At 41.2% G+C, this 27,560-nt stretch overlaps 1 protein-coding gene across 3 annotated transcripts in view; it reads right to left on the reverse strand.

Annotated features, from left to right (window-relative positions):
* Positions 1-16,515, reverse strand: part of Il15 (interleukin 15) — an 81,597-nt gene extending 65,082 nt beyond the window's left edge. Inside the window, exon 1 of one of the 3 annotated variants that reach the window (XM_041663649.1) lies at positions 16,029-16,515. The gene's annotated coding sequence lies outside the window, so the exon portion shown is untranslated. Of the gene's footprint in view, positions 1-15,555; positions 15,664-16,028 lie in introns of those variants that run through there. The other 2 variants (XM_041663650.1, XM_041663648.1) reach the window with 2 other exon arrangements.
* Positions 16,516-27,560: the final 11,045 nt, after the last annotated feature.

Raw genomic sequence — 27,560 nt, forward strand, 5'->3', positions numbered from 1 at the left:
GATCTTGGAGGCCCTGGATAATAATACTGATTATTATTCAATAATAATAATAATTAGATTATTTTATTGATATCAGTATTTGAATAGATTGTGTGGAGGTGGTAGAGTGTGGAAGCTGGTCCTAGTTGGGGGAAGTAGGTGACTGAGGGAACGTCTTGGACAGATCATTTGGTCCCTTCTATTATTTTATGCTCTCTGCCTCCAGACTACCATGATGAGAAGAGCTCCAATCTTCTACTCATTTCTGAACCGCTTCACCACAGGCCGAGAAACACTACAGCCATCCAGCCATGGACTTTAGCCTAAACTGTGAGCCAAAGTCAAGTTTTACTTTTTCCCTCCACTGTTTCTCACAGTAACAAAACAATAAAAGCTATAGCACGCTCTTACAGAGTACATACCCCAGGCTGAACAGAACATATAAAATCATCTCCGTGTTGGTGCAGAACACAGCTTTCTAGGTGAACAGCACTCAGCATATGCCTGACGTTTGATGGTATGCCAAGAAGTCATTTCTAGGATGCAGACTCTCTCTGCCTTTGGATGTGCTGTGTGAACAATGGTGGAGACTTTACCATCTTCTAGTACATTCTCATGCATGCTATACCACACTCCCACTGAATTACTAAAACAATAATAGTTCGTATCCACACTGAAGCTGGGGAATTCTTGATGAAATTTGGATCCTCCCAAACTTTCACAGAACTATGAAGTAGATGGGAAGTCAAGAAACATGAATGCAAATCTTGGTTCAGACTTCCACTGGCTTCATGACCTTAGACTTCTTTGTAATAAGGAAATTATAGTGGAGGTGATTCTAATTCAGCGTCTAAGTGCCATTATGAGGTCACAGTTGGCTATCACAGCATGTATTCAATCCAGCTATGTTTTTTCTTTCTTCAGAATATCAGATTTAACAGCCCGGGAATTTGGTCTTATCACTATAATTTTCCTGAAGAGAAAATACCCAGATTGCAAATGCAGTCTAGATTTGCACAATGAGGTAAAGTTTGGGTTTAACGATATGTTCTAGGGCACCCTCCCCACACACACAATTAACTACCACGAATATGTGAGCATTATACCAGTTTGCCCACACTAACTTCAGTTCTAAGAGAGATGCAGCTTGACCTACTAACCCAGAATTATGATGGTTGGCTTGCAATTCCACACAGATTGACTGCATATAAAAAGGTGATTATTAGCAGACTTTGAGTTTTCTGTTTTACGTCTTAGAATGAAGTGTCTTACACCATCACTGCTATGAATGGAATGCGCTGCCCTACTATGAACACAGTCTACGATTCGCAAACAGCTTCTTTAAGGATCCTAACCAGACACTGGTGCAGAGTGATCCTTCTAAGAGCCCAGTTGCCACCCTCCCTCCCTGTGCTTCCTCCCCTGCGCATGCCCAAGCCACGACTCGCTCATTTTTGTACCGCTCAGCACACCGTAAGCGTTCTGTCTCACGGTCCTGTTCTCATTGTCATCAGCGCTCCTTTTAAGGGCGAACTGATGTTCTACTCATCACGTCTCAGGAATATTTTTCACATTTCTGCATTAAATTCAACATTTGCTATATTTTTTATGCACAGAGTTCTCAAATTTTGAAGACTACATTCATTCTTGCTCTCCTTGTCGCTTGACATTAGGGTTTTTTTGTTTGGTTGGTTTTGTTTGGTTTGGTTTTTCATTCCTAAGAAAATCAAGGTAGGTTTTCTTAATCTGAGTCATCTATTCAGCCCTCAAGTAAACCACAATTTGTTGTGGAGAAGGTGTCCCTGTTTGTGGGGGGCTGTATGATTTGTTTCACTAATGTATTATATTAGCCAATGATAATCCACTATTGAAAATGTCCTATTTTTAGACCTCTCTGGTAAACTTGCTGAACTCTTTAATAAATTTTAGTAGTCTATTATCTCGCATGGCTTTCATTTATAAATTATGAAATTTTAATAAATTCTTCTTTACATTTTTGTAATTGCTACCAGTGGGGATCACTAGCAAATAACAGTCTCCATATTAAGAATGCAGAATCTAAAGTGAGACCCGAGTTCAAATCCCATTTCTACCACTTTCTCACGGAGAGCACTCAGTGGGTCGAGTCATAGTGCTTCAGTGTATGAATAAGAAATTAGCCCCCATGAGTTGGAAGAATTGATTACATTAAGATCGTTGGCACTGTGGAGGAGAAAGAAATGTGTAGAAATATTACCGAATGAAGCTAAGAGTGAAAGATTCGCAACCCAGTCTTGGAGGAATATTTATGGAAATATTCCCCTAGGAAGCTTAAAGACCACTGGCTCAGGTTTGTGTCAGGAGAAAGAACTGGCCATATGCCAGGAGGAGGAGCTGTCAGAGGAAAAGGCACATGCAAGGAAACAGTGCGTATAAAGTCATTCACTCCACACACGGGCTACTCAACTCTAGACATACAACTATTTACTCTTTCGTTAGGTGATGTGTCGCTGGAGAGTCTCGTGGTCACTCTGTCTCTCACATACGCTGGCAGAGAACCATGCCCAAAGAAAGTGATCGGCACACAGAAATATGTACAGCAGAACTTCTGCCCTGCGGAGAGTCTTCCAGAATTGAAATCCTGGCTTAGAAGACCTATTTGGTAAATAACAGTGGCTGCAGATAATAAAGGCCAAGGTTAATAAGGTGACTACGTCCATGCCAAGTCAAACAAGACATTTTCAGCAAAGCCATGTCTCAAGTTTCTTCTCGTGCAACCACTGGGACATTGCTCTATAAGAGTAGCGTCTAAAACCATGAAACACCGATTTTTAAATCTGATCATTGGATAGAAATAGAAGTGGCATAACAATACTAAGACCTTATGTTTGATCTTTTTATTCTTGGGAAAAGAGGCACTAGATAATTCTTATACTAAAAATATATCTAGATTTTTAAACTTCTCTCATCCTCTTATGCCAAATTGCTTCTAAAATACCTGGCAACTAGAATTAAGAAAACAAAAGGACTCTTGTTTGAATGAATTTAGAGATTAGAATGTGTCATATTTCACTTTCCTTTCATTTATGAAAGTGTTTTCTTGGAAATTGCAAAATTATCCACTCTGAAATAAAATAAGAAAACACGCGTGAAATATTAAACAGCCCTGAGTTGGTTCTGCTGTTTCTTCACTTCTAAAATATTCACATTTCTAATAATGAATTCAAATATTCTATATGTATCCTCTTTCAAATTAGGCGCCTAGAAAATTTCAGTTCACTTCTTGACCCTGGAAATAAGGAGTACACTGGGAAGAATTCTCAATATCCATGTGATCTGATTAGGTTACTAGTCAAAAATAGCTGAGCACATTTTCTCAGATACTCAGCAATGAGGAGTGACTTAAAGGCAACAAAAATGGCATTTGAAAAGCCCTACTAGCTTGTAGGCAAGGTGGCAGGTGTATAAGGAATCACTGTTTCCCCAACCTCAACCCTTCCAACCCTATCATCATGGTCCTGATCATCCTGTGTACCTGAGAAGAGGAGCTACATAAATATGTTTCCATTCAATTAAGAATCATCTGAAGTTTTTTTCCATGCATTCAGTTCTGAAGCAAAAAAATCAGCAAATAAATAATATGCATTAATAAATCAGTCTCCTTGACTTAACCATTCTTTCATTTCCAAGTTTTATGTGTGTGTGTGTGTGTGTGTGTGTGTGTGTGTGTGTGTGTGTGATGTTTGTATCTGTGTACTTGTTTTGTTGATTGGTTGGTTGTTTGGTTGGTTGTTTGTCTGGCTTTTGAAGACAAGATATTATCAATGTAGTCCAGGCTGGTCTTGAACTCAGCATCCTTCTTCCTCCACCTACCAAGTGCTAAAATTGCTTGGTAAGATTGCAAAGGTAGAATGTAAACAAATTTTCAGGAGCAAAACAGGAAATTGTGTTAAATATGATTTTTCATGGAAAACTTCATCTAGAAAATAACTCTTTCAAGCTAGACATGTAAGAATTGCTATAGGCAGATAGAAGGAGCTTCAGAAGACATCAGGCAGAGCAAGCTTGGCAGGCAAGCAAGAGTATGTGAAACATCACCTTCATTCTTGAAGACCTTGGAACGGACCACAGCTATCCTGAAGACCATCTCTGAGCACTGCTTCTCCCCGTGTAACCAGCTCTGTGGCAGCCACTGTGTATGTGACCTGTGTCTTCTGTATATCTCTCTGCCTCCTGGAGAACTGTCTCACAACTGGCCACTGCTAATCATTTTCCCCTTGCTAATTTACAGGCTACGCTCTAGGCTATCCACTCTCCATGTCAGGACTCCCAGTGACTAGCACTTTCAACTGCATGCCCCACTTTTACCACTGTTTGGAGATGTCCAAATCAGTTTCTCCTTTTCTGCTTTTAGGTGGAGTCCCTAGCACCTTTTATTTTCCTAGCTCTTAGGATGACTATCTTAATACCCCAACTCTTCTCTCATGAGCCCCATTGACTCAAAACTTGCCAAGTGCTTAAAATACAGCCTACACATTCTAGGCTCTCAACAATACTGGTGACTGAAAAAAAACAATTAATAGATAATGTCAGCAATTAGATTCTCTTTGAAAATAACTCTTCTTTCTTTCCCCCAGTAGTTTTTTGTTTGTTTGCTTGGCTGGTTGAATGTGTGGTTGGTTGCTTGGGTTTTGGAACAAAGATCTTATACTATATCCCAGGCTGGCCTTGGACTCAACATCTTCTTGTCTCTGCCTACTGAGGACTGGACTTGCCAGGTATAGGCAACCTTGCCTAGCCTTCCCTATTTTTAACAGTTTTGTTGTCCTTGGTATCAATATATCCATCCATCCATCCATCCATCCATCATTCGTTCATTCATTCATGCATTCAAGTTTCTACTAGAAACTACCATAATCTAGAACCCACAAATGGCAAGGCTATGTCAAAGAAGAAAATCACAAAAATAGGTGCTGCTTTGCATTTTATTTTGCAGCACAAGAGAACTGTTCACAACTCATTAAATAATCCTTACATCCAAGTCCAGAGTTCCTTTTTATGAAAATAAATAAAGCTCTGAAAACTGAGTATTACGCTACACACCAGTCAATCAAACATGAACAAATATGTATCTACTTATTTATAAATTGCTTTTGAAGTGATATCTGAATAAGTTCACTTTTGAATTGGTATCTGAGTAAGTTTTCTTGTTGCCACTTGCACCACAAGACACCCTCTAATTTTGAACACCTGGAAACTAGCCCTGTGTTTGCAATCCCCACTAGCCCTCTAAGCCTTAGAAGTATTACCCACGGGACCATGTCAGACTGCAACAGCAGTGCAGGGAAGAGAAGCAGGCACTGCTGCTGGGCGTGCAGTTTGAAGACCATCAATCACAGAAGACGTCTATGTAAATGATGTACTTGAGTCAAACCCCAAAAGACCTTAAGGAGAGTTGTCATATCTCAGATAAGAGAATTCATGGGAAAAAAGTAGCCCCAAGTTCAAAGGTTCTTAGGCAAGAATGTGGCATTAGCGTTGATAAGTAGAAAAGGTGTCTGTGATAGTAAATCACTGAGCCCAGAAGAACAGATGCGACAAGGACACCAGTTGTTGTAATTGAACTTGGATTTTATTGGAGTTAGAAGAGGGTTTGGAAAACAACAGCAGTATGGCTCAAGTAGCTTCTTTACAATACCACCCTTTGTGGAATTTAATTTTCAGAAGTAGGTAGCATAAAGCCATGGCTTCCAGCGTCTGGCTATGCATGTCGGGCTACTTGTCGAAACTGATGCTCTGTCCTCTAATCTTGAGTAGAGTATGGCCTTACAAGTACTTTTCCCCAGCAGAATGATACAAGCGTGACAGTTAGAATTGAATTCCCAGTCCTTACGTGTTGACAGTTTCTACTTCCTGTCTTACAGAAGCTGAGTGTTGTGTAAGTGGGTATGGGCTCCCACCCCTTACCAAGAAGATGTCTGCAATTGACATCCACTTACAAAGGAAAAAATTAATCTTCTCCAATGGTATGTTTACCACATTTAATAGGAGGTTACATACCCAGCAATAGATGACCAACACAAAATGAACTGGTGGGTATTTTTGTAGACTTTTTTTTCATATTACTTTATTTGGGCATTTTTGATCTTAGTGGTCTTTTACTTGTATAGTATGGCTTCCAATGTTGGGTTTTTATGGACCTTATGTGTGTGTGTTTCTTATGTTTGGTGGGCTATTTTTTTTGTCTGTTTTCCTTGTAAGGAAAGAAAGAAAGGGATGGAGTTACATGGGAGGGAGGTGGAATGGATCTGGGAGAAGCCAAGGGAAGGGAAACCAGGAAAAGAATATATTTTACAAAAAAAAATATTTTTTCAACTAAAAACAACAACAAAAGCAAGTCTGACAATCCTGAACTCCTCCTGTTGTCAGGACATTCCACTTAGCCAGGGGGAAAAGCCTTGTGGGGAATGACTAAGCCAACCAAGCAACGGATAACTATGCTCTACACAAATGGCCCTATGTCCACCAGGGCCTTGAATCAGAATGGACAGACATTTACCGTGAGCATGCTAGTACTGAAGAAGAGAACACCATCACTATAGTCCCTTGTACAGATCTTTAGCCCCCCAAAAACTTTTTTTAATTTTATGATAATAAGTTTAAGATATCAATTTACATGGGGATTGATGATACTGAAATTGATAGATCAGGCAGTAGACAGTTGAGAAAAGGTAAAGACACTCTCAGTAAAGACTAGTAAGGTGGTGATGTCATGTTCCTGGAGTCTAAAGAAAGGACAAATCATGCTACATTATATTGCAGAATATTATTGGTAGCACTGTGGCCTGGAATACTGTTGAAGAAAAAAAATGGACTTCTGAAAATGACAACTGGCTGAATTTCGAAGCTAACACTAAATATGGGACCAGAAAAATGGGCGAGTTTCACTTTGGCTGTGGGGCCATGGTTGCAGTCACAGCATTGGAGAGGCAGAGCAGGTGTATCACAAACCAAGACCAGTCAATCTACACAGCAAGTTCCAAGGCAGCATGGACTACATGACACTCTATCTCAAAAACAAAGTACTTGCCTAGTTAGAAACAAAACTGGTTTTCCTCCTTGTTTGTCTAGACATCAACAAATTATCAAAGAAACACATGATCTTGGGGCAAAGTTCATATCTGAGGTTCATTAGAACCAGGTACTCTCAGGTTAAAGACAAATCGCTTGTGTATGTGAACCTCTCATTAACACCTGAGAAAGTTTTAAGGTCACGTCTTATAGCTCTTGCCAGTCACTCTAAAAGACTCCAAAACACCCATGGGCTCCTTCTACAATATTCTGATTCATAGAATAGTAAAGAGCAGCCACTCTCAGGCATTGTGCTAGTATTTCTTCTTAGTGGAATGGACTCAATAAAACTCAAAGAAAACCCCAAAGTTTTAAAGATTTTTAAACTTAAAAACAAAAATAGAACACCATCAACTACATATAAGAATATACAGGTAGTCTAACTTTAAAAGGAGGAAGTAGAAAACTTAATTGAGAATATGAGCTATTTCTTAGGGAAAGGAGAGAAAAGGTCCAGGGAGCCAAATATCCAAAGAGTGGAGATCAAAGGCCAAGAGGACTATTCTCTGGTGTTTACCACTCTAGTGGGAGCCTTGAACCTGTGAGAACAAGGCCTTAATATAAGGCGGCCAAAGTCTCATGCAATGGCCAACTTTATTCAGGGCATCAGACAATTTATACTCTGAGGGTTAAAAAGAGTCACCTGAGTAAAACATTCAAAGACAAGGACAAGCTACATGCGGCAACACGTGATTTCCATACAGTTATATGCATAACAACAGCTGAAGAAAACTCACCCCTATCTGCTAAGCCTTGGAGCAGCACATAGGTAGATTCCAAGAATAATTCTGTGTTCTCAGGAAACTGAGATTACAAGTCTAACTTTCTTGTTACAGTTTTCACACAAGCACTCAGAATTTCCTTCACAGAATTCCGTTCTTGGACTGTGTTCTGACTCTCTGGGAACAAATTTGAGCTTTTATTAGGTACACTTTCTGCTTTGAGGGCAGAGAGAAGTAAGGAACTAGGCCTGGCTGGGTTGAGAATTTCTATGGACTAGTGGTTATCCCAGCCTTTCTTTTTCTTATTTTTAAATGGCACCATCTCTTGTTTTTATCCTGTTGTTATATGTCCTGTTTATATCATGTCACTGTATGTTGGGGGCAGAAGAAAGATCAAAGATCTCAGCTCCCAGGGAACAAACAGCATGAGAAAAATACATAATCATAATTTAAAGATCTAATTTAGAATCTTCAAGGCTGAACTACAAACAATGATATAATAAGCCATAGGCAGGAGGTGGCAGAGAACGTCAAAGTCCATCATTACTATCATTTAGATATTGAATGCCATCCAAAGGCATGGCTAAGTAATCTGGTGGCAAAGTCAATGTGAGCATAAGCAAAACAGAAATTAAAAATAACTCATACTGATTTACTAATTGGTTACTTACAGAACTTAAAGGGGATTGTCATCAAACATCACAGGAAAGTATTCTGGGACAGGTAGATTATGGAGTAAAGTTGAGAATCCAATGTGTTAAACGTCCAATCAGGGATGATGTACAGACTTTGAATATGAGTCTGGAGTTCATGCTGTAGGTCATGACTAGAGGCATAAATTTATGAATCATCAGCCCATGAAAGCATTAAAATCAGTGCGTCAGGATGAGATCATCAGGACAGGAAGCACAAATAGAGATCAGGGTTAAGGGCCCAACTCTCAGACTTTGCTGTATTTTCACGTTGAGAAATAAACAACCAGTTAAAGAGTGAAACGGTGGCTAGTACGGTAAAGATAGGGACTGGGTAGGGAAGAGAACTAGAACTAGCCTGTGGAGTCAACTACACCTAGTTTATTTGACTCTTTAACAAGACAAGTACACTTTCAGAGGAGAAGTGGGCATGTGCTGTGTAGCAGTCTCCTCCCACATCCCAAACCTTCTATCTTCCTTAAGGCAAGCTCCTTAAGAAAAAAAGTAAACAACTCAAAATCGCTCCAGGAAGTTCCAGGGACTCACCAGACTCACTAGGCACCTCCCTCCCATAATAAACAATCAGGACTGCTGAGAGACAATCTTAGAAAAGTCAAGCTACTTAACGTACTAGACCAACTGCCTGGAAGAAGCAGGCTCAGATAAACTTAGTCACCTGGGAAGGATACTCTCCACCCCTTTGAGCTGCCAGCGGGCTGGCAGATTTTGTGAGCTGTCCACCCATGCTGAAGTGAGCTTTGGTGATGCAGCTGTCTTTGAGTAGTTCTTGCGTCTATAAAAAACCCTCACCCATACTTCTGTAAGTAACCCCAATTTTTAAAAAGTGGGACTTTGGGGTATACTTAGTTTGGTCAGTTATGGGCTTCTAGTGTGTGTGTGTGTGTGTGTGTGTGTGTGTGTGTGTGTGTATGTGTTGTGTCTCCACATGGAAAAGTCTTCTCACACAACAGCATGAAATTTAATTGATTTGTTTTAAAAGAGTCTAAGAATAGGGAAATTTTTTTATATGTTGGGATAAATATCAGATATAGTGGAAAGAAATATACCAAAAAACTTTAGGATAATTTTTTCTTAATAGAAGAAATCAGGACATAGGTGATAGGGAAGGTCCACTAGGAAGAAAGAAGGCAGGGAAAGAGGAGCGAAAAGGTTACTAGAGTTATGTCCTTGAATGACAACAGACAAGAGACTGCATACTTAGCTGGGCAGTGGTGGCGGACGCCTTTAATACCAGCACTCGGGAGGCAGAGGCAGGAGGATCTTTATGAGTTCGAGGCCAGCATGGTCTACAAGAGCTAGTTCCAGGACAGGCACCAAAAGCCCTGTCTCAAAAATCAAAAAGAAAAAAAAAAGAGAGAGAGAGAGACTGCACACTTGAATTAACTATTTGAGTTTCCAGAAGATTTCCTTAGGTTTAAGTTGTATTTTCCATCATTAATTCTACCCCCAAATGATACCTTTTATCACCTTAGTTGACCATTTTCCCCATATGGCTTCTGTCTCTGGCTTCCTCTACAGCCTTGTTCAGCTGTCAAACTCTTGGATGATGTGGTTGACTCTTACTGAAGTTAATACAAATCAACCCTATGGCCAGCTCCTGGCTACGCATAAAGACTCCACTGTCCCATCAGTGTGTGTGTGTGTGTGTGTGTGTGTGTGTGTGTGTGTGTGTGTGTTGTGTGTTGTGTGTGTGTGTGCATGTGTGTGTACAAGCCTGAAAGTGCACATGTACATGGAAATCAGAGATGAGCATGAGATGTCTTCCTCCATCACTTTCCCCCTTGCTTTTGAAACAGCGTCTCTCACTGAAGCCAGTACGTGGAATAAGAAGTACATGGAAAAGCAGAGCCAGCATGGCAGGAGCTGGGTCTAGAAGGTATGATGAAGAACCATAGCTTACCCAAGCCTCCAGACACTCAGTTCCAAATCACCAGGGGATCCTCCATAGCAATCAAGCTAGGATCTCCAGTGCTCCCACTCTCCCTGGTTGTCCAGAAGCTTGAGGGAGGGTGAAGATAAGGCTGAACTTGATCAGAGCTCTCCTGCCTACCCTAGGACTTGTGCCTAGGGGAGGGAGGCACAAGGTACCAAAGGAACTAAAAAGCCGAACCCACAAAGGCCACACCACTGCACCCAGAGGAGCTTTCAATAGATGAGCCTGAGTTCTCCCTTCCCTCTCCCCTTTTCACGATCACCCGTCCCCTCTTTTGCAAAGAAAAGCACACTCCCTCCACTCAGAGTCTCCTCCAAGGTGCCACGGACAGGAGAAATGTTCATACAGGAGATGCCTTCAGTCAAAGCCTTGACATTAATATCTTGTCCACTGCCTTGATACATATTTCCAATATGGTCTTAGTTTATAACTAGTTCCTACTTATCAAAAGTACAAGAGTTATTTGAGTTATGCACTAAAAATATTAAAAATAACCCAAAACAGTAGTCTTGAATAATAAAATGTATTAATGATAATATTTAATTTTAATTTTCTTGTGGAGAATTAAGAATAAAAGTTGGAAACAGTAGGGTTAGAGAAAGGTTAGTACAATTGTTGAGTGTTTGCTTTACAGGCCTGATAACTCGAGTCTGATCACCAGAACACGCATTTCAAAAGAGTGAGGCACATTCCCTGAGATTGCAATCTGACCAATGCTGGGGAGGCAGAAGCAGGCAGATTTCTATAACTTACTAGCCAACCAGCCCATCCCGATGAATGAGTTCCAAGCCTATGAGAAATCCTGTCTCAAGAGAAAATCGATGATGGATACCTGGAATGATCCCCCCCCCCAAAACACACCACACACACAGACACACACAATAACACACACACACTCCTATATCCAACATAAACAGAAAACAAAATTGGGAAAACGTACATTTAACTATGAAGGTTTTCCACAAAGGGAAAAATTCCTTGATCACCTCAGAACTTGGTCATGAGGTCCCAACGGCGGCTTCGTTTTGTACATTTCAGGCGGAAAGCACAGGAGTAAAGTGTCTACCAAGAACTATGACTCAATGTTATTGGACACCAGGGACTTCTCAGGGCCTCCTTCTGTGTCACAACAATGAATTCAGCTCCCTTCCCCCACCAACCCCAGACTCATCCCTTCCCCCAGCCCCACCCTTGATCATTTTCAGTTTCTATTTCTTCATTTGACGCAATAATTTCTATCAGCCTCCTAACGTGTTCTGCAACCCCTGAAGACGTAGAAGAAACGAGCATTTGGAGAGCACACATATCTACACTCAGATCCATAGCCATCACACTGTGGCTATGGACCTCCACCCTGCAGTAGGCTAGAATACTTCAAACCCATGCATCTCAACGCTGGCTCCACTCTGGAGAATGTGTCCAGACACAACCGAAGTGGCCCAATGAACTCCACCTTCCGAATTCTGACCCCAGCACTGAATACCTGACTTCTAATCAGCTTTTTTTATCATTCTGTGTATATGCATGATGGAGACCAGAGGCACAGGCGCCCTGGTACATCACAGGGTGGGCTCTCTTTCCACCTTTACGCAGTTTTATGGTTTGAACTCAGGTCACCAGGCTTACGTAGCCAGCTCCTTTACTCGACAAGTCACCTTGCTGGCCCAAAATAACACTTTAGAAAGAGATAACATTGTTTAAGACAAAGCAAAACAATCACTCAAATAATGGCCAATGCCTGCCTCCTGGCATCGACATGTGTTTTTATATCTCACTGCACTGAACACAAAGAGCCTGACACCCACAAAAACAGCAGTGATAGAGTCAGTCTTAACTTCAGCAGGGTCTCCCTGGCTGATCCTACTCCACAGGGACAATGTCTCCCTAGCTGGATCCTAAGTAGACTAATGTCTCCCGAGATGTCCCTACCTGAATCCTAAGTAGACCAATGTCTCTCTAGCTAGATCCTAAGTAGACCAATGTCTCTCTAACTGATCCTACTCCACACAGATGGTGTCTCCCTAGCTGGATACTAAGTAGACCAACATCTTACTAGCTGGATCTTAAGCAGACCAATGTCTCCCTAGCTCGATCCTAAGTAGACCAATGTCTCTCTAACTGATCCTACTCCACAGGGATGGTGTCTCCCTAGCTGGATCCTAAGTAGATCAATGCCTGGCTAGCTGGATCTTAGGTAAATCAGCATCTTCCTAGCTGGATCCTAAGTAGACCAATGCCTGGCTAGCTGGATCCTACTCCACATGGAAGGACATGGAAGCACCACCTTTTGCTCTTTTCCTTTTTGTACAGTAGGAACAAACATTAAACACATTAGAATTCAATGGGGCTGTGCCTACGGCATGCCAACATGGTGCCCGAGACACCAGAGCCTTCCTGTTAGTAACTTTCAGGCTCACATTTGCTTCCTTCTGAATACATTGTTAACAATTCTTACTTCAGTATCTCAATCACGATTTCTAGACCATCCTTGCTTTTCCATCCAATATAACCCAAATACAATTTAAAATAGTCCTTCTATCTGCTGATAACTGCTAACACACGAACACATATTCAAACCTGTAAAATATATAAATACATGCATATGTAATTTTGATATTAGTTAAATGAAACACAATATAAAATAATTGTTAGTTAATTGCCTTCCACTTTCTCCCAAAACCCACTCATTTTCTCTCAACACTTCTACAGAACATTCCCTCACACTAACACTGAGTTGCAGCCATCCCCTGTTGTTGCCAGAGCTGCACAGAGGCTCAGAAGACCTAATGTTGAGGCTAAGAGAAGAGGGAACCGGACTCTTTGCCAACCCCACCACATTAGACTTTCTAAAGAAGCCATCTCAAAGAGCAGCCACTCAAGCTCAGTCATGATGCAGCGGGAGAATCTTCTGCTCCCGTCTCTCCTTGAGTCCTACCTTCCTACCTGGATAGATAAAACGACAAGCAGAGGGATTGAGATATAGAAACCAATCCAGGTTTGCCCATTATGAGCCATTATTTAAAAACTGATACACACTAGCAGATAGTTTCATTCAGGGACCATAAATTTTTTTCCAAGGGATCAAACACATATAGAAATTATTTGATTATGATCTTTCAATATATAATTAATAGTATCAGCTGCAGAAGTAACTTGAAACCAAAACTAACATCATAACATTGGTCCAAATAAAGTGGTAATTGTCACTATCAAACTGTGGGAAATGGTTCAATGGGAATAATTCATTTTTTTTTTATCAGCATTGCAATCTTAGGTCTGTCTGGGTCAGAAGAGGTCAACCCTCCCAAGCCCTGTTTCCTTGCATAAATTATTGGAGTTAGTTTACAGAGTGATCACTAAATGCACAATTATTTATATTTCCTGGGTGCTTCATGTGACACTTTCTAAGCAAGTGTATAGAACAATATTTAGAGCTTAGAGTTTAACTCGTTGGCAGTTACGCATGTTACTACCCGATTCAGGTTATGGACTGAAGACTATATTCCCTGTATGGTCAGTAGCCAGCGTTCAGAAGAATGGTTGACAAAATGCAAGAGCAGAGAAACCTAGGAGACACCAGACAGAGGTCTAAAGTCTAAAACGTTTTAAAAGGCTAGGATTGGACGCCCTTCAATAGAGCTGATTAGCATCACAAACATTTCCCTCCGGAAAATCTACATCTGCAGAGTTCCTTTTCAGCTTTCCTGAAATTGCTGAGGGGCAGCACACCTTAGCTGAAAAGCTTGCCAAGGTCAAAATTCTTCAGTCTCAAAATTTTGTTTCAATAACCTTAAGCCATTTTTTTAATCTTCAAAATTAGTTTATAAAAATATGTCACTGACAAATTTTATATCATGCAATACAGATATTGACATTTCCTATCATTGAAACAAGATTTAAACAAAAAACGCCCCGTAGCATTTTTCCTCTAACCCACCAGAACTAGCTGCCCATCACACTGTAAAGCTGTACCCAGCAATAACATCCAAACCATGAAAGGCTGTCAGAAACCTGAGCTAGGGAAAACCTGCCCCCTATCATGTTCCAAAACAGATCACAAGGCAAGAGGTCCCATGGGAGTCCAACTGCAAACTCCCAGAAGAGAAAAGAGAGAAGCATAAAACCAGGACCTGTTCAGTTCACACACTTAGAACGTGCCTGAAGCACTTTCTGATGCTCCGACATTAAGTAAAATTCCTGATTTTTATTTTTTTCATGCTAAAAGCCTCAAAAGATTATTGCTTTGTCTCTCGTCCTTTATTTTCTATTGGCATTCCTTCTGGAGTAGCTTCCCCTCTTAATGAAGCCCCCTCAGGTTTCTTCAGGAAATCCTCTAAATTATTCAGTGCTAATAAGGATCTAACTTGCAGCCTCTACACAGAAAGATGGCTAATCTTATTTATCTGACTATTTACCAAATCAAAACAGAGAACCCAGCAAGTACAATCAGATCTCCCCTGCTACAGACAAAGATGAGGGTGGGTGATAGGCACTGGCAGAGACCTGCCACCAAGGAGAAGATCAGAAATCAGTTTAAGTCACCAGTGGAAGCAGCTGGAGGCAGACACTTGCTTCCACTCCCACTCTGACGACTATGTGAAGAGTCTGGAACCTGCATTGTTTACATTGTATACATGTTCCCTTGTCCTGGGAAGTCAGCACAACCTTAACAACACAGGGGTTATAGAAATTCTTTTGACCTTCGCATTCCTGCAGAGTTGCAGCCTCAAAATCACTTGAAAAAGATAGCCAGGTTTTCATCTAACGCCCCCATGAGTACGGATTCGATTTCAGGACAATTTTCCAGCATTGCTTCCCTTCCGTGTGGCATTACAAACAGACAACTATGGTGATAAGCTTTAGGTGATTCGAGCTAAGTTGTGGCTAATACAGACCCAGACCTACGGCCAGCCCTGCTCATTTATTTCCCTTAGAAGACGCATCTTCATCAAAGAAGAGGTAAGTTTTGAAAATGGAAAGAGAGAGAGAGAGAGAGAGAGAGAGAGAGAGAGAGAGAGAGAGTCCAGAGCACGCATCCATTCACCAGGGCCAGCAGAAGTTTGGAAGGGGAATGTGGAAAGGAGAGAAGCGCTGGTACCTTTCCTGACCTCTCTGAGCTCCTCGGGTAGATGGGGAACTCAGCCTTCCAAGCAGCAGGATCCTGTCTTCGTCCAACTCTGCAGCTGGGCGGGGGCAGACAGAGGCGCGTTGCTCCCCCTGGGCCTGCCCTGGCAAGGTCCCTGCAGCGCGGAGTGAGGTACACCACAAGCTGCAGGGTGCAGCGGGCTGGTGAGACTCGCAGGAGGACCGGCAAGCTGCCCTACTCTGCAAGGGGAAAATGTAGAGGAGAACCCCGGAGAAGAATGGCTGGACAGAAGGGAAAACACTCTGCATATAGTGCCACTGAGTACTGAAGTCTCGGTCAAGAGGGCGGGGCGCCTTAGCCCGCAGCTGGTGGGGAGAAGGGTGCCTGAGCAGAGCCAGAGCTGGGAGGGGCCCCGGGCGTAGGCTTTCAGGAAAACTTCCATTGTTGATCCACCACCACCATCACGACCGCCTCCCATTCTGTACCTCCATCGAGTTCTGGCTGCAGGGTGCGAGGCGGCAGCCAGTGTGAGCAATCAAGGTACGAGGGGCGAATCAGCTGGGGTTTCCCCGGTTTCCCAGTGCGCTTTCCAGCTGGGGAGTCCCAACCCCAGCTAAAAGAAAAGTGAAAGAAAAAGATCCCAAGCTGAGTTGGAGATCAACATCCTGGAGGAGCCTCCGGGAGGGGCACTCGTTCCCGGGCCACCGCACCAGGTGCCCACATGATTCTGCCACTGCCAGGCCCCCAGGGCACAGAACCTGAAGGGCGACTGAGAACAGAGAGCATTCCCCGCCCCCTGGGCAGTTGGCCACAGCCTCTGTGTGTCCTGGAACGCCTTGGCCTTCTGTGAAGTCTCAAGGAGCTGGCGTGAGTTCACAGGTTGCGGGCACCCACAGCAACTGGTCTTGGAGGAAGGCTGGAAGCCTTGGAGGGCGGCTGGAAGGCTTTCCCCAGAAAAACCCTGAGAACTGTACTCAGCCCAGCACCGGGAGGATTGGGTCTGGAATGGGCGGGCCTCCAGAACAACCCTTGACCAGCTGCAGAGTCAGGAAAAGGGAAGTTTCTGAACTCTTCTGACTAGAAGCTATCTGGGGGACTTTTTGGACAGGAGAGTAACCTTCCACTAAATGGACCCCTCTTGGATTACTCTTCCAGTCTGATTTGTTGTTGAATGTAAAACATTGCACTTGTCTTTAACAAGGCATGGTTACAGCAGAATTCTTACTCTGGAAGTTAGGAATGGTTGTATTAATGGGGAGTCAACTACCCGTCCATTGCAGACTGCAGGAGAGCCTGGATTCTCAGCTTTGCAGGCTCCTCCGAGCATATGAATCACTGAAAAGCCCCAGTGGCTTAGGTTTTCCAAAACTTTTAAGAAAGCCAGGAGAGATGACGAGACACCCCCCCACCCAGGCAATTAGTTGAAAATGCAACTATGTTCTCTTTGTTTTGTTTTTTTTTTTATGGTAAAACTAAAATATTCGAATAATTAAATATTGCCTTGCACGGCATTACTCTTAAAATCATTTTTATGAGGAACTCTCTTTCACAAGCTTATCTTGTGTCACTTGGCGTTTACAGCTGAAACCGTAACTATCAGACGTTTTGGTAACAATCACGCCAAACTTGAGTGTAATCATCAAAAGTGAAACCACGTATTTTTACAACCATTCAAAAATTTTACTACCATTATAAATCGCATTTGAAGAAATGTGAGAATCTCACTGGAGAAATGACCCAGTGTGGTTGAGAATGCTTGGTGCTCTGGCAGAGGACTGACGCTCCATTCCCAGGACCCTCCAGAGACGGTCCACTATCACCTGTAACTCCTGCTCCAGAGGATCCAACAGCTCTGGCCTCCTGAGGTACCTGCGCTTGACCTGTACGCACAGAGGAGGAGGGGGAGAGAGGGAGGCAGGGAAGATAAATACATTTATTAAAAAATCAAAATGGGGAAATCGTATTTTGAACGTAACATTATAACGAGTTTTCTCGAACAATGCCGTTGAGTTTCCAGCCCTATCACTTTTTTTCCCACGGTAAGCTGAAGCTCCGCTTTGCCAAATGAGCATGCTCTGAGAACGGCCTGAAGCTGGACTGATGTCCATCCCAGGGCTGTAACCGCAGCGAGCCCTCCAGCATGAGTTACCTAGAGGTGACCCAGTAGGTCGCTCCCCCAAGCCTCAGCTTGGTCCACTCGCTACAGAGCTGTGTGTACTCTTACAATGGTGATTCTTCTCACACCTCCTTTGAGCGCTTCATGGCTTCCATGTGCTCTGCAGCTGGTAGAGGACTCAATGCCTGGACCATAGCCAGTGCCTCCTAGCCCGGCCAGATGTTGCTGCCACCGGAAGACACAATAGATCCCAAAGTGTCCTCTTCTGTTGCTGTGCTCCACGGGGGCAACTGCTTTCAGTCAGACTTACACCAGTCCTGCGATCCAGGCCATGCTGACTGTCCCCAGGACTAACCAGGCATGTCTGCCTGACAAGACACTTTTCACGGCGGCAGCCGCCACCATGTGTTCTGAACTAATGGAGAATTTCCATAACACTTCATAAAACCAGCGAGCACTTCATCTAAAAAGTGATCTCAGTCTATAAAAACAGTAAAACTAGACGAAAACTACTAACTCCATACATATATGGAGATGTCTACGGATATGGGTACTCCGTGGATGTCATTTGGAGATGTCTACGGATATGGGTAATCCATGGATTCTGGATAAGGTGCTGGATGACATAGGAGGCGTTTATGCAGATCCATGGTAAAAATAACACCAATGACAATAAAGTCAAATGGAGCATTGGAGCCACAGGGCACACTGTGTCCTTCTAGTGCCTCTCAAATACATAGGGCAAATTTGCTTTCTTAATTACAGATAAGAAGGAAGTTTTTAATTACTCACAAGTGCCTGCAGTCCAATGGCATTCGCTTCGCGGCATAATTTGCTTTTGTTGCGTTCTACTCCAACAGAAAGTTTTAATATATGCAGCTTGTATTTTCACTTGCCACAGGCTGTTTGGCAAGATATCGAAAATTACTCACTCCAGTGAGCAAATAAATTCCACCACATAAATGAAAAGAAAAGACCAAGGCTGATGAAACAGTCTTAGCATCGCCTTAGGAGAGCTTTGGCCATTAAGACGTGGAAAGGACTGAGAGCCAACAAGCTGAAGTAGGCAGAGCCGGCCGGAGCAGCGATTTTCAGAGGATGAACAGAGAAGTCGGAGTTTAGAAAGCTAAATAAAATGTCTGGTTGTTCTCTGAAGCTTAACTTTGCCATCTTTAAAATAAGTTGCTAGATGAGTGTGGTGGCTCGTGTCCATCGGCCAGTGCTTAGGATTCTGAGCCACGAGTTCGGTGCTTACCTGGCCTACAGTATGAGACGCTGCCTCGAAGAAAAAAAAGAAAGAAAGAAAAGAAATGGATTTAATAATTATTATTTCAATAGAATTTTGAGTAAAAGAAGAAGTTAAATATTAGCTCATATGATTTAATGAATCAGCCATAGCAGATTCATTTATCCTTTATATTATTTATAGTCCCCTAAGGGTTAGTTAGTTACAGGGGTGGAATACGTTGCTCTTTGGAAAGAGACCTGTCCTAACTCAAGTTTCCTTGATATTATGTCAAAAATGTGCAAGCCTGAAAGATGCAGTGGCCCTTCCCCTGTCCTTCCTCCCTTCTCCTTCCTCCCTCCCTCCTCCACCCCTCCTTCTTCCTTCCTCCCTCCCTCCTTCACTCCTCCCCTCTCTCCCTCTTTACCTCCCCCACAGTAAGGAAGCTCATTTGCTTGTCAAGATGGGCTCATTTTTCAATTATCTTGAGAACCCTGGGAAATTGAGCTGTGCCAGCTATTGCTTCTGGACACCTTTCACAGTGTTTCTGGTCCCACTATATTTTAAATTTTTTTAGTTTCATTTCACACACCAATGGGGTACATATACTATAAAATTCTATGCACACATACAAATAAGCAGGGGCATTAGCACATGTGTGCTCCTAAGCAACATTCAGAGGTATATTAGAGATTATCATCTTGTTTTACCAATGTTACATTGGGGTAGAGGGTGATTCTGTATTTGTTTCTCTCTTACTGTTTTGTTCATTTTTCTTCTGTTTTGATTTTCTTTTCCATGCACCTCACGTTGCGTGGCAGTTGACTGATGAGGTCGTGAACTTAAGATATTTAGCCTGAGAACGGACCTCTGTGTTCTGCTTCTTCTGCACTGATAACCGCATGTGGCTGCTTCTGAAACACAGGCTGGAGATGAAATAATCCGGGACCTCACAGGTGTGCTCTCTCAAGGAGTTAAGCCCCCGGAGGATGCTCCTCAATTGCCTTGAATTTCCACCTGCTGAGCTCTTTGTGTTTCTGTAATGAAAGTGCCCAGACTATGGCAGTACTGCTTCAAACGTGGGTCATTTGAATAAAGTGATTGACAGCAGGCTGGCAGAGAGCTGCTGAAAAGTTAAAAGCCACACAGTCACTGGCAGACAGGTTGCTGCTAGTTGTTAATCAGATGGGCAACGGTATTGAAGTGTGATATCTGGGTGGATCCATGGCAAAGTAAGAGATGACACCTGGTTCAAGGTGGGGAGGAATAGACGCAGAATGTTTTCGCAGGTATCTCAGAACGCGTGCAGGAAGAACAAGAGATTTAAGTAGAAACAGCCAGTGAATTCATTTGGTAATAGACCTATTCTGAACAGGCTTCTAAAATTGACCTTCTCAATCAGAATCCAATGCGAAACACATAAATCGCCCCTCTTAGATTTCTCACTTGAGCATGTAAAGAGGAAAATCGATATTGTTGACATTTATTTCAATACTCTGTATCACATATACTTGTTGGCAATGTCAAACACGCTTGAAATTATTGTCTGACTTATTTTGTTGCTGTTACTTATTAGATGAGGGTGGAGGCATGGGCACATGCCTGGCACACATCTGGAACTCGGTAAGAGAACAACATGTGGAGGCATGGGCACATGCCAGGCACACATCTGGAACTCGGTAAGAGAACAACACATTGCAGTGCCCTGATTTGCCAAGCAACAGCGTTCTTATCAGAAAGATCACAAGACTGCTTTGGGGGTTATGTTCAGATTAAACTGAGACCCCTTTCCCTCCCCTCTTTCCTTATACCAAAATCAATTCAAATTCATCAAAGGCATAAATATAAAAAATTAAAACTATGTAACTAAATGCACATTAGTCAAGATTCTCTAGATAGGTTCTTAACCTTCCTAATGCTAGGACCCTTTAATGCAGTCCTTCATGTTATGGTGACCTCCAACCATAAAATTATTTTTTGTCATTGCTACTTCGTAACCATAATTTTGCTACTGTTAAAATCGCACTGTAAAAATTTTTTGGAGCAGGAAGTATGCTGTATAAACTGGACAAGAAGGGCTCACAAAAAAAATGACTGTTAAAGTTGCCTAAAGAATGTTAGACAGTCCTTCAGGGTTTCTGCTTCATAATAGAGTCTGCCAGACATCCTGCACGACACAGAAAAAGTGACTGACAAACTGCAAATATTGGAACTGTCTTTGAAATTTCCTGCTTTATAAAAACATCTGCCAAATATTATGAGCCTGTAGGCTGACGATGGGTGCCCCAATGTTACAAAGGAACTTTGGGTGACTGTTCAGACAGCGAGGTGTCTTTGTCAATTCTAGGGTTTTAAAAGTTGCTTACAATGCACTTTCTGTTTACTTAGGTAATATTATATCCTTTTGGAGTTAAAAAGGTGGTTATAAATATAAAAATTAAATCAGATATAAAACTTCAGACTCACAAAATAGGAGAGATGATGGAATATTTTTTTAATTATCCAAAAGTAAATAGACTAAATATTTTAACTATTATTCTTGCTTAATAACTATTTCCTTGTATGTAATTTTACTATGTTAAAATTAAAACTTTCCTTTTTATTTGAACAAAAAATGGAAAATGGTGTGGGAAGTCCTTCTGTATATGTTGCTTTTATTGGCTAGTAAATAAAGCTGCTTTGGCTGACGGGCAGGACAAAATAGAGTAAGACAGGAATTCCAAGCATATAGAGGAGGGGAAAAGGCAGAGTCAAAGAAATGCCATGTAGCTGCAAAAGGAGACAGATGCCGCCAAAACCTTACCATTAAACCATGAGCCTCATGGTAAAAAATAAAGTAATAAAAATGGGTTAATTTAGGATGTAAGAGTTAGTTAATAAAAAGCCTAAGCAAACAGGCCAAGCAGTGTTTTAATATAGTTTCTGTGTGATTATTTTGGGTCTAGAAGGCTGAGAAACAAACGAGCAGCCTCTGCCTACACAGATCCAGTCAAGATGACAACCAAAATGAACCATCACAATGGAATTCTTTTTTTAAAATCATATGACAAACTTTTCAAGGCAGTTTTTTAGAACAAATCTCGAGAGCACAGAAAACAGAAACGAAAATATACAAATGGATTCCATTAAACTTACAACCTTCTACATAGAAAAAAAGAATCAATAAAGAAAGAACTCACAGATTTGGAGAACATACTTGCAAAATAGCAATCTTATAAGGGGTCAATAACCAAAATGTCCAATTCAACATCAATAGATCAGGCATCAAAGTTCCTAGTTTTGAATAAATGTGTATGATAACAGACATTTTTCTCAAGGCCGACACATAAATGGCCAGGAGGTACATGAAAACAATAAAGTTCTTTATCTGTAAAAGTTGGGAAAGCACAAAGTTAACCACAATGAAGTATTACCTGATGCCAATAAGAATGGCTGTTACTAAAATGACAAAAGATAATGCAAGTGATGGTTTGGGCATATGGAGAACTCTGCACACTGTTGTTTTAATGTAAATTATAGCCATTGTGGAGTAAGTACAAAAGTTCCTTAAAAACATCACACGACCCAACAACCCTGCTCAGGTATGTACACAAAGAAACTGAGTCAGTCTGAGAAAGGTGTCTGAGAAAGGTGTCTGCACACTTGGCCGTCTCACCTCACTCTTGGCATTACTAAGAAAAGGAAGCAAGGAGGTTGTGTATTTGAAAGAATATATGGTACAGAAACCATGGATAAACATTCAGCCTCTGTGCAAGGATGAAACCTTGCCATTTGCCACAAAAATGAATAGAAGTAGAGTGCATTTTGTTCTATAAAATGGTCCAGGCAAAGAAGGACAAACATTGTCTGATACCATTAGTATGAGGAGTCCAAAAAGCTCATCTAGAAATGGAAACTAAAACAATGATTACGAGAAGTTTAGGCATGAAACTGGGATGAGAAAAACGTAACCATAGATGTTAAGTCACAGTCTGCTGGAAGAAAGACTTTCTGATAGTTTTATAAGGAATGACAACTACAGGTGATGATAACATATCATCTCTGTGTACTTAAAGAAAGCTATAACAGACGACTTTGGTTACTTCACCATGAAAAAGTGATGGTGGTTGGCGGGAGAAGATTGATATATTTAATTTAATTTTATTTGATACTATATAGTGAATACATATACATGAATACACACATACATGAAATATCACATGGTACACTTGAGGGTTTAAATGAGAAATGCCCCCAATGGCTTGCACATTTGAGCAACACACACACACACATGCACGCACACACACACACACACATCAAGCATCACATGGTACACTTGATGGTTCAGATGAAAAATGTCCCCATTGGCTTGCACATTGGAACACTTACTTCCTAGTTGGTGGCAAAGATTGGGAAGATTGTGGAATTTCCAGAAGGTATCTCACTGGGTGACTTTGAGGGATTTATTGACTGCTCCCACTCCTGCTTCGTGGACAGATGAAATGTGATCAGCCATCTTGCTCCTGCACCCCTGCTCCGTGCCTTCCACACCCACGATGGATCCTACTCTACAGAAACCATGAGTTAGTGTGAACCCTTTCTCCCCCCGCCCACTTGCTTTGGTCGTGGTATTTTGTCACAGAAACAGAAAAGAAAGTAATATATCATCGATATGTGTAATTTGTAGGTATCAACTAAAAATAAAACGTAAGCATGATGGCACAGGCTTGTGATTTCAGCACTGCAAGGTTAAGTCTGAGAGACTTTGAGTTGGAGGTCAGTGTGTGCCACATAGGGAGACCGTGTCACTAGAAGCCACCACCAATGATAATAAAATATTTCTTAATTGAGCTTAATATAAATAGATATTAAATAGTGCAGGAATAAAGGAAGATAGAAAATAGCATTGCTTTGTTGTAAAACTTGGTAGTGGATTAAAAATTTAAGAAGAATTACTCTGATGTCGTTTAAAGAGCAGGTTAAATTGGTGGCAGGTGATATAGCATTTGCGTTCTTAGCCAAACAAAATAGAAAATGTGCTACTTCCCAAGAAAACAAAAGACATCCAAACCTTTCCTGTTGGTGCGCAGAGAGACTCACACAAACACCGAGTGGCCATTTCCCTGAAAAGTGGCTTTCAAAGTAGAGACCTGACATTTTCATTGTGTTTGCAGCATGAATTAGAAATGAGATTGCTGAGCATAAAAACGAAATCTTATGTTCATAAAGCTGGCTTTTGTGTTCAAACAGTAAAAATATAGAAAATGTGCCATAAGAATCTTTGTATTTGAAGACACCTCCATCCGTACATAAATAGTCAAACTTGGGTAGCAAAGTCATAACAGCTCCTTGCTGCTTGTTTTCCACGCCTCTCCCCATGTTTGTCTCCAGGTCTCCCTTTGAAAATCTCCCCTCATTTGTATTCATAGCTAAGTATATTTGAGAAGAGCTATAGAATAAAAACAGGCTTTTGATAGACCTCAACTAACATTATCACAGCATTTTGTTTCCTCTTTCCTGATTGTTGCCTCTGTATACGCATGGTCTGTATATGCAGGGCCTATATGAGCAGGGCCTGTATACATGGGACCTGTATACGTGGGGCCCGTATACACAGGGTCTATATATGCGGGGTCTTTATCCATGGGGCCTTGTATACACAGGGTTTGTATGCATAACTCTTTCCTTCCAAAGACATTGCCCCGTAGTTTTTTATTTACTTTAAATTTCACCACAGCAATATTACATATACATTGTCTATTATCTTTGTTGAATTTTGAATGAATTCAATGAATACGTGTGTGAAAAAATAGCATAGAGGACTATTTCCTAAATTCTGCTTAATGTTTCCCTACAGAACACAGATTTTTATATACTCTCTTGGAGGCGATGCTAGTTAGCAATCACAGCAAAAGCACCCAATTAAAATAATTTTGTGATATTACTTCAAAAGTAATTGTGAATCATTTCTGGATGCTCAGAATTCATTCTGCTGATAACTGTATTACTGGATCATTTACGAACTCAAACTACAGTTTTTAATGTAAAGCCAAACGTCATGCCCAGTTGAACTTTTAAAGAATTGTCCATAAAATCTGGTACCCACCCCTATTATCTTTGAACATACCATTTTTTTATATCTACAATTTCCCTTAGCTTTATTGTCAAGTACAGTGAGGAAAATGATGTTTCTTTTCAGTAAAATATTTTCTAGATATACTTTTGAATTAACCACATTTGAGAATTTCACAGATACATATGATGAAATCAAATTATATATGCCTTTCCCACATGCTCTCCCCCAACTCTCTCTGGCACCCTTAACACCTACCGTTCTCAACTTCATGTCTCTGTTATATTTGTAACCCACTAAGTCTGATTACTCCTGCCCATAAATGGATGGGTATCTACAAAGCTACCCGTGGCTACACTAAGGAAAAATATTTCCTCTCCCAGGAGCTATCAACTGTCAATAGCTGCACCCAATAAAGGAAATAAATTCCCATCTATGTGGGATTTGAGCTGGTTGGAGCTGGAGAGTGTAGCTCTTGTGCAGACGGCACAGCTGGTATCAGCTCCTGAGCGCAACTGCCCTGTCATGTCCAGAGACAAGATGCATTTCGCAGATAACCTCTTGGCGGCTGTTTCAGACATTCTCATTAGCTAATCTACTAGATTTTATTTCTTTTTTATCTTATATAATTGCAATTATCCTAATGAGCTCATTGTCTTGCTGTCTGCTTCCTGAGACTTCAGGCAAAGGACAGAGTCTTCCTTGACACAAAGCACTTCTCAGTCCATGCTGACGCATTAAAGCAAACCCTCCTGTCTCTTACTGAGACATCTCTCCTTCGGGGAGACATCCCGTGCTAGCTGCAGTCATTGCTCCTCTTTTTTCCCAATAAGTCCTTGCTTGGAATACTCTGGTTTGAACTGGCATACATATATTATTTTTTCAGGCTATTTCAGATATGTATATTACTTCATTTCATGGTGAGCCAAACGCAGAAACTATCCCCCTCCCCTCTCCTCCATCTCTCTTCCTGCCTTTCCCTACCGCCCTCCTCATTTGAATTAATATACAAAGACATAGAAGTAGGTTGTGACCTCAGCACTGAAAGATAATAAATCTTAAGAGAAGAATTAAAATTTTCCTTGTGATGATCACACTCTAAACATTCACTTAGATTTCATTATACTATTATACTTTCAGAGTAAAAAATAATATGTATCCTTTTCACTAAGCATTAACATTCCACTCCCATATGAGCCAATATCCATGCCTGGTAAATATGTAGTAGAATGTTTTAATAAGTACTATTATTTTATGGGACATTTTGAAATACTACATTTTTGCAACATTTTGTACTTGGCACCATAGCAACCATCTTTTTAGATATGTATTTTGGCATGTACTGGGTTAATTTTAGGGTAGTCATAGTTATTAATAAAGTATTAGTTAAAACTGTTACCTATAGCAGTCGGACAGATGACTCAGTAGTCAAAACCACCAGGGGCCCCAGGTTCAACTCCCAGAACCCACATGGTGTCACAACTCCAGTTCCAGGGGATCTGACTCCCTCTTCTGGCCTCTGTACACATGTGGTATAAAGACACATATTCGGGCAAACACATAAAATAAATAAAATCTTAAAAAATTTAAAAATTATTACCTACATACTATTACGAGAGCACCATGACTCTGTGCCGTGCCAATGATAAGAAATGTAAGACAGTTTAGCTATCTAAATTAAAACATTCTTGACCAATGGGTATCTTACCATCCGCATATATTATATTTGTTAACACTCTCCTAATAGCTAACGAATTGAATAAAATTATTTTAGAATAATTTGGGATGTGCCGGTTCCTTGAGTATTGTTTCTATTGCGAATGATTCTGTTGTTTTAACCTTCAGTGCTCTTACAGCTGTGAATTAGAAAAATAATAGTCTTTATAGGAAAGAAATAAGCATTTTTGAATAAGATAGATAACTGCAGAGGGATTTAGTTATTGACTGTCTTTATCATCCAACTGACATTATTTTATAAGTAAATTTTTGGGGGGCTAGTGTAGCTATAACACAATATCTTATGTCAAAATACTTTTTCTGCCAAATTCATTAGCTGAGTTTGACTTGCTTTCAAAACTGTGTGGCATTTGGCATACATGAATGTATGTAGCATATGTAACATTATTACATAACCATGTAGTACAATGTAACATTGCCCAGGCCACAGAAACACCACCATTCCCTCCCCATATAATCTGCTATGTGCATCATTTCTTTCTACATCTCAGACCCTCCTTCATGAACTATGTTCTCCTGAGCATATCCTTCCTAACAGACATCATAGCTGTCTGTTCATGCTTTCCTTCTGTTTGTAGTGTGCGGCTGCCAGCCTGTCTGCCAGGTGTTTCTGACCTGTCTGTCCCTGCAGTATGTAATGGCTAGCATAGGAAACATGATATAGGAAAGGAATGAGGGATAATTGTTATAGAGATTTTTAAAGGAGTTTAATGAGGGAAGGAATTACTTCACTGGCTTCAACAAACCTACAGTACTATTCTAAACCACACGCAGATATTATCAAACTCTATTCGCATGCTGCTTACATTTATGGGATGTTTGCTTATTTTGTTTAAGGTTGCTTTCAACCTACTGGCTGCTTTCAGCAAATGATTGCTACAACACAC

Source organism: Microtus oregoni, unplaced genomic scaffold, assembly GCF_018167655.1.
Source record: "Microtus oregoni isolate MIOR12 unplaced genomic scaffold, Mior012 000014F_ref0000157, whole genome shotgun sequence".
Classification (NCBI taxonomy): Eukaryota; Metazoa; Chordata; class Mammalia; order Rodentia; family Cricetidae; genus Microtus; species Microtus oregoni.